An 8,302-nucleotide genomic window follows, 5' to 3' on the forward strand; every position below is an offset into this window, starting at 1 on the left:
TTTGTGTGAACTTAACCACATAACAAAACATTTTGATATATTGTTGACTTAATTTCACAATTATCATCGGTCAATCACAAAGTAGAGGCCTTTGTGATAGTGTTCTACATAACATCTACAAGTACATGACATTTTTAAAAGACATTCCACCCTTAGCTAGAATTCTCTATTACTTTCTTTATATCTTCTCCTCAAAAGCACATTCATGTACTAAGCACTTCCATGAAATCCTTGAATTTTGCAAGCCCTTGTGATCACATCACCTTTTTTTTTTTGGAAGCTAATATATATTGTGCCTTTGGGGATGTGAGGTGTAGGATTTGAACCCATGCACCCTTCAAACTCAATTCACACTCAAACCACTACGCCAAACCCCATTGGCATTTCCACTCGATTTTCAAATCACAATGAGAAGACTCTCTTGCTCTACATGTGTCTTAAGATGGATGTTTAAGCATGAGTGAGCTCATCACTAACCCTAAAGCTTCTAAGCCTTCTTTTTTATGTGGTCAATCTTATGATACATCATACTACCGTTCTTTCCAACAACAAGAAAGAAAGAGTTTTCTTCCTTGGGTTAATTGTATGACATCAATGTTACCGTTCAAGAAAGAAAAAGCTTTTTGTTGGGGGTTAATTATATGACATCAATATTACCGTTCAAGAAAGAAAAAACTTGGTAGCCCATGGATGATGGTGGCTAATAGGTTACCACCACCCTTAATAGAAAGCTACAAGATGGACACATAGAAAAGGAGTCTTAGGGGACAGGGGAGATACAGAGAGAGAGAGAGAGACAAGCATTGTACTAGCTTACTAGTAGCACCGCCCCTCAAATTACAATAATATTCTTCTGTCTCTCGGAACAGACCCTTGACCAGCAGTGGCTGCTGACACACCAGCTGTGGTTTGATTCCCTGCTCGTAGAGAACGAGAGAGGAGCTCTTTGCTGCAAAACCCACAACCAAAGTACTCGTTCAATATTCTCAATAGAAGCAAACAGCACATTCATGCCTGCTTCTGCTTCTCGATACTGAATAAATTTCTGTTTCTCCGATACAGAATTGATACAAAAGCACGAATCTCATCTTTGCCAATCACATTTTATTCATCAGCCTCATGCTCAGATGCTTCTTGTTCACACGTCCTGCATTAAAAGAAAGTGATGATGGATCTGTTTCCAGTATCACAGACAGAGTAGGAGAGAGGGCACCTGCGGTTCCTTTCCCTGAAGGGAGGGCGTGTGTTTCTATGCCAAGCAAACTTGGATTCTGAGAGTACACTCCAAGTCTTTTTCTCATCAAACACCCCTACCCGCATGCGCAGCCCCAACAGTTCCCCTCCCCTCAAGCTTTCCCTAGCTCCCCTTTCTTTGCAGGTATTTTGGAGCGAGGCCCTTCCACATACAACATCGACAGGGTTTTCCCAACTTACATGAGGTCAGTCACTGTTCATTCTTCTGGCCCTACTCGTTCGGATTTGCCTTATTTCTTCGTTGAGGCATCAGTTTGCCCTTTCAAGAGATCTGTGTGGTTCCCCAAGCATGGCTGCCTTCCTGTCTTTGCCCGCGCATCAGCTCAGGTACTGACATCTCAATCGGTTGCGAATTGTCGAGGTATATTGACATCTCAATCAGTAGCGAATCATCGAGGAGCAGTACACCTCGGCGGCTGGATTGCCTTCCATGGCCTACACAAGCCATGCGACTAGCCTTCGCATCCAGAAGGTGACCAAAATCTTTGCCAGATTCGATGTCAATCAAGATGGATACCTCAACAGAGAGGAAATGTCAGCCCTTGTGGTTGCCGTGAACCCGAGGGTCAGTTTCAATGATGATCAAATTGTGGCAATACTTGATGAGGTTTTCCGCACCTATGGGGACTACATTGAAGGGGACAAAGGCCTTAGCTTCGAGGGCCTGCTTCAAACCTATGATGATGGTGCTGGGGACATAGATAGGGATTTTAACGCTTTGGGGCTTGAATTAGACAATGAAACTGAAAATACAAGCAGGGAAAGCAAATTTCTTACAGCTTTGCATAAACATCCTGGTGACATCTCATCAGTGGCAGAGGACAAACCTCACTCGTGGGGAAGGAAAAAAAATGTCGGATCCTGGGCTGGTTCCCCCCAAAATGGTATTACCTATGATGATACATGGCAGCTGGTTGAGAATTTGGAAATTCTCATCAGGAAGCTTGAAAGTAAAATGGATGCTCGAAGTAAGAAGGCAAAGGATGCTAACCTAGCCACTGATTCCTGCACTGCAAACAAAGGTTGGGCTCGGGATCTTGGCTCTGTGGATGGCAGTGCTACGAGTGAGGTGGCCATTGGCAGACGGCCGTGGGAGGAGCTTGGCCAGGAGTATTCACACTTTCAGCGGGAACTTTCCCAGATCAGGAAAAGAGCAGATGATTCACGGACACAAGAAGAGGCCTTTGATGCCCACATGGCAATTGGTAGAACTCTATTTGATCATAGGTTGTATAAGGAGGCTTTAACCAGCTTCAAAAGAGCTGATGAGCTTAAACCTACAGATGTGAGGTCTCATTTCCAGCAGGGGAATACTCTTTATGCCCTTGGAAGAACCTCAGAAGCACGAGAAGCTTATACCTTGGCCCTTGATGCAGGGGAGGTAAGCGGTGGTGAATGGGGCGACCTTCTCCCTCAGATTCATGTGAACCTGGGAATAGCTCTGGAGGCTGAAGGCATGCTTCTATGTGCCAGTGAGCACTATAAGGAAGCTGCTATCCAGGAGCCGAAGCATTACAGAGCTTTGAAGCTTCTTGGGAGTGCTTTGCTTGGGGTTGGTGAGTATAAGGCTGCCAAGGAAGCGCTGCAAGAGGCTATCTTCTTGTATGCAGACTATGCCGATGCACACTGCGATCTTGGCTTGGTTCTACATGCCCTTGGGGAGGATGAACAGGCAATTAAGGAGTTTCAAAAGGCAATAGAGTTGAGACATGATCATATTGAGGCTTTCTACAATCTTGGTACACTCTACAAAGACATTGGACAGTACGCAAAGGCATCACACACTTATTCAAAGGTGCTTACTCAGCAGCCTGATCATTGGCGAGCTCAACTGAACAGGGCAGTTTCTCTACTTGGGGCAGGGGATATTGAAGAGTCAAAGAAAGCCTTCAAGGAAGCTTACAGAGTGACTGGAAGGTCTGAACTTTACGATGCCCTCGTTTATCTCAGGCACATGGATCGCAGGCCAAAAGGTCTTTCCAGCTTTTTGAGAAGGGGCGAGGAGAATTCAGGCATAGTAGGGGATAGCTTCAGAGCAGAAGACAACTTTGTAATAGTTGATTCTTCACACTTCAGAGTGGCAAATGGAAGAACAACTCCTCAGCAATGGCTTGCATGTGCTCTTGCAATCAGGCATTTTCAAAAAAGTACTAGATTGAATCGTTGTGACATAAGCATGGTAAAGCGAGAGCTTAATCAAACTCTTTTGCCTGTGTCTACATCTCATGTAGGAATCTCTGAGAAGGTTGTAAGAAAAGAGGCTCTAGAGAAGGTGTTAAGGCGACTTCTTCACTTTCTCAAGCCCGAGGCATTTCAAGGAGCCATGAAAATTATCAATGAGAAACTATTGTCCATATTGGACATGTCTGGATCAGGGCGGGTAGATCTTGGCATGTTCTTTGCTGTTATTGCTCCTCTTTGTGGTGGATCCCTTGACAAAAGGAAGCATACTGCCTTTGATGCCCTGGTTTTCCGTTCCTCCAATAATGTGGATGGTGAGGTTATAAGGAAAGATGCTAAATACTACTTGAAGGTATTACAAGCAGCCTACATGCCTTCGCTAGGAGCAAGTGATTTGTTTGAGGTGGGGGAAGATGATGATCAGTCAAGATTATCCTTCCCAGAATTTACTGAAATGTATGATGATCCTGACTGGGGGTTTGGGGTTCTAGGTATAGTAGCAAAACTGGAAATTGAGGATCAAGTGCGGCATGGAAGACAGGTCTGTTCTGTCTGTTGCTATCCTATAGTTGGTCCCCTCTTTAAAGAGACAAAATTACAGTTTTGTCTCTGCTGTTTATGCTATAGTACTGGCAAGGTGCCTTCAACTGCAAAGCAGCAGGACTATTGCTTTAAAGAGTACAACAGTGGACTAGAAGCTGTGAAGGAAAAGTTTCACATTCTTAAATCGCCATTCTCATCTTGTTCAGAGCTGTAAAGTTTCTTATGGAATCAGTAATTCATTCAATTGTGCTGTTCTTGTAAAAAGAGGGAAAAAAACTAGTATTTGAAGGGTTGTTTGGTGTTGGAGAAGCACACAAATTTGCCATCCAAGATGTGAATCATAGACACAGGACTTAAAAGGATGGCTCTCAAAGGTGAAGGCCTAGCAGTTAACACTCTGGCTTGGCTCATGATCATAAGATTGTGGGTTCAAGTCTTGGTGGGTGCATCACTTGGTTGGGCATTGTGTTCCACACGGTGTGTTCATGTAAGTTCATGCTCTTACCCACTTGAACGCTTGGTTAGTCCTCCTTGGTAGTGTCATCTAGGAGGGTCCTAGTGTGATGAAGCTCCATCTTTCATTTAGCTCGCGAGGAAAAAGAGAAAGTAGGATGTGTGTGCCTTACCTTAGAAAAAGAAAAGGATTCAATGGACAGGAAGACAATGTGGATAAGGGCCAGATTCAAATTGAAGAAATTGTGAAACTCCAATCCTGAAAAGGGAAGGAATGAGTTGTTTTTTCTTGAGAAGTTGGTGAAGGTAAATTAACGAATAGGGAAAATTTACATAGACATAAGAGATACCAAGAAATAGTTTTTTCTTTCTTTAGAAGAAGGTGAAGTTTAATTAATGAATAGGGAAATTTTACATAGACATAAGAGGGTACCAAAAACTGCTAATCTAAAGCAGCCCAAGTCTAGTGCTCAATTAACTAAATAGGGGGAAATATTCTTAAATAGGCCCTAAAGAGGGGTTGACTATACTCGTGGTTCTTAAAGGATGAGTAGGCTTTAGGAAATAGATCCACAAAGAAGGTGCCTTGAGGCTATTAGAATATGCTTAAGTACAACTGATCTTACTGTTTGCTTTCTCATTTCTAAAATTCTACTTTCTTTTTCAGCTTGGCCATGATGCATTGCCATCTTTGGTTTGGAGTGACCATGGATCCCATGAACTCCATCCTTGATCTTTGTGCATCCTTCTCTTAACAACTAATTGGGGTTTTCTTTCCTTTTTTTGTTTTTTTGTGTGTGTGGGGGAAGCTAGGGGAGGGGATTTAAAAGGCATTTGGTTTGTGCTTTTCTTTGGTTTACCACTATGCTTGAAGCCATACAAAAGTCATAGACACATTGCTATTGTTAAGGCTTTAGATTGGTATTTTTCTTTGGTTTACTGTTGAACTTCAAGCCAAACAAAAGTCACAAGCACATTGCCTAAAGGCTTTTAGGGAATAGTTATCATTATGGATAGTAGCATTTGTATCATCAACAAATTTGTTTAGTACCATTTGCTTATCATAGTTGGGAAGAGAGCTCCCCTTCAACTTTCTTGTATCAACCTTAGCTTGAACTAGCTATCTTGAAGCATCAACTGCAATGACAAAGAGAAGTGAGGCCAGAGGACAACCTTGTCTAATTGATATCTTGATGGGGCAGGGGTTAGGTCACCATTCGTTAAGACTCTAGAAGAGGCATTCCCAAATAGGACCATAACATACCTAATGAACTTCGCAAATACCATCTTTTGTGGGGATTGGAAGATAAAGTCTCACTCTAGCATATCATAGGCTTCGTTGAAGTCAACTTAAAAATAGTCTTGTTTGGTGTCATGAGCATGTTTCATGTCCTCATAAGAGCAATGATAGAATCTAGGATGTGTTTGCATTTAATGAATCCTTTTATTTAAGAGTCATGAAGCCATGAGACCCTTGTTGAGCTAAAAATGCATTAGTTTCACTTAAACAATCCCAAAACATACTTAATTAAGAAAGAGATCTTATTTATTTAAAAAGAAATGCATTCTTAGAGAGTGTTTGTATTTCATAAGCACAAACCTACTTGAGAGGGCCCAAACTTTCTATGAATAGGCATGTTGTCCTCCATTCGACCTTAATCTTGTTTTTACAAAATTTGGGTATTTCAGCTTATTGCTCATACCTTGGGCGTGGAGGATATCGCGCTCCAAGCTAGACATTGTTGTCTACAGTAGTTTGACGTATGTTTTTGGCCTACTATACATTATTCGGAGCTTTAGCATGTTGACTACTACTGTTGGTTTTTCTTGCGTTTTTAGTTTCTCTCTCTCTCTCTCTCTCTCTCTCTCTTCTACAACTTGTGTTTGCTGCTTTTTTCTCCTGCAGCTTGCATTTTGTCTTTCTCTCTCTCCTGCACTATCGTCTGCATCAGATCCATCCTTCCTTGGTTGTGTTTGTTGGTGTTTGATATCCAGAGATTTCCTTGTTGCAATTTGGGATCCGTTCAATCTACGATACACTCTCCAACTCATTACCCCTACCTTGATCCTTGAGATACAGGAGTTTGAGGTACAATATTTATGCACTACATAATGTGTTTGTTACATGAGCATTGTAAATTCAATAGTCATATCTTTCATTCATTCTCTATGTTCATTGTCTTTGAGTTATCCTAACCCTAACTGTGTTCTTCTATTAATCTGTGCTTTGTCGTACTGTGTTATTTGCGTTTCTGTATTAGGATATTTCTTCACATGGTATCAGAGCCGAGTTCTCTAAGAGAAACCTAGGCCTTAATATGAAAGCTCTACACAAGAACTAGGAACAACATGACATATGACTTTGAATACTACTTTTGTATCACTTCTCAAATCTGAGCTAAACCCATCGAGGAATGAATCGGAGTGGGCTTTACATCTTGCTTCACAAGCTCTCGACATGGCCAGATAGACATTGGACTACCATGGAGTTCCACGACCTTATAAGATCATTGCAGCTGAGTACGATCTCATTTTGATACATAGAGCCCAGCGGTAGATAGAAGGTAAGTCTAAATTTCACCATTTAGATTCAGTGCACTGATCTATTGACCATGTAGGAAGGGCAGAATCTCCACTTAGGACTGGTCATCCGCAAGTGAAAATTGGCATAGAGTACACTCCATTGTCTTCATGCTTATTCTCTTCGGTGCCAGGTATGTCTACCATTTTAGATTCTGTTAATGATGATTCTCCTTCTATTGGTATGGATGATTTTCATGATGCAGGATGTATGCAAAACAATTTCTGGTTTATGAGTAATAAGAAAGACATATATTTCTTTATGGACTCAAGACTAGGTAAGCAGTTTGTTAGAAATCAAGCTCACCGTCAGTGTCTTCATCTATGACCGACATCTATGACAGCTAGTGTGTACAGCTGTCTACATGTGACTACATTAAATAAGTTGGGTTAGTAGTCAGTCAGTGACCTGACTAGAGTTAGTTAGTCTAGTCTACATTTACACTAGGTCACTTTATCTTGTGGTGTGGGTGTGCTTTTCAGTTTAGTGTGTGAAAATGAAGGAATGAGCTTGAGAGCCTGAAGGCTCATGGATATGGAGACTTTCCCTTTCTCTCTCTCTACTCTTCGAACATGGTATCAGAGCTTCATCCATGAGGCTATGGGAGAATGGGCATGACAACTTGCAGTGCAAAGGAGATGGAAGTAAGGAATGAGGAAGAAGCTGGACACTTGCAAATGAAGCCATAGTCAAAGGAAGGAATCAGTGTGGACTGCCTTCTGAAAATCGTGGACTGCCTCCTGAAAAACAACAACATGTATCTGAAAATCTGCGCCTGCTGATCTGAATGGACAGCAACCTGTATCTGAAAATCTCCGCCTGCTGATCTGAGTGGACAGCAACCTGTCAATCCTCAGTGGGGCACCTGGACAAGGTTCATAGAGCATGTATGCTCACTATTGAAGGTATTTGAAGTGTGCAAGAAGTAAATGCTTGTGTGGGAGCTCTGTTATGAGCTGGAGTGACAGACACAGATCTGTAATCATTTCTGAACTGCTGTAAACATGAATGGACAGCATGCATTCAGTCATTACTGACACACATGAGCCTTGTACTACACTCAAAAAGCATCTTTGGAGCACAAGAATGTGTCAAAGCATGTATACATTGGATCAAATGTCTTGGAGCTGAGATCTCTTGCTGAGAATACTCAGATCTGAAATCAATGACAGGCTGAAAACTGTCATACATACTCAATGACAGAATACTCGGATCTGAAAATCAATGACAGGCTGAAAACTGTCATACACAGTCAATGACAAAATACTTAGATCTGAAAATCAATGACAG

General features: G+C 41.8%; 1 pseudogene across 1 annotated transcript; it reads left to right on the top strand.

Annotated features, from left to right (window-relative positions):
• Window positions 1-737: 737 nt before the first annotated feature.
• On the top strand, window positions 738-4,565 carry LOC148037013 (putative TPR repeat-containing protein At2g32450 pseudogene; annotated as a pseudogene). Its single transcript, XR_015690549.1, has 2 exons — window positions 738-969; window positions 1,063-4,565. The product of XR_015690549.1 is annotated as a putative TPR repeat-containing protein At2g32450 pseudogene (transcript).
• The last annotated feature ends 3,737 nt before the right edge of the window (window positions 4,566-8,302 follow it).

Source organism: Lygodium microphyllum, chromosome 4, assembly GCF_053477565.2.
Source record: "Lygodium microphyllum isolate KBCC chromosome 4, Lygodium_microphyllum_v1.1.10, whole genome shotgun sequence".
NCBI lineage: Eukaryota > Viridiplantae > Streptophyta > Polypodiopsida > Schizaeales > Lygodiaceae > Lygodium > Lygodium microphyllum.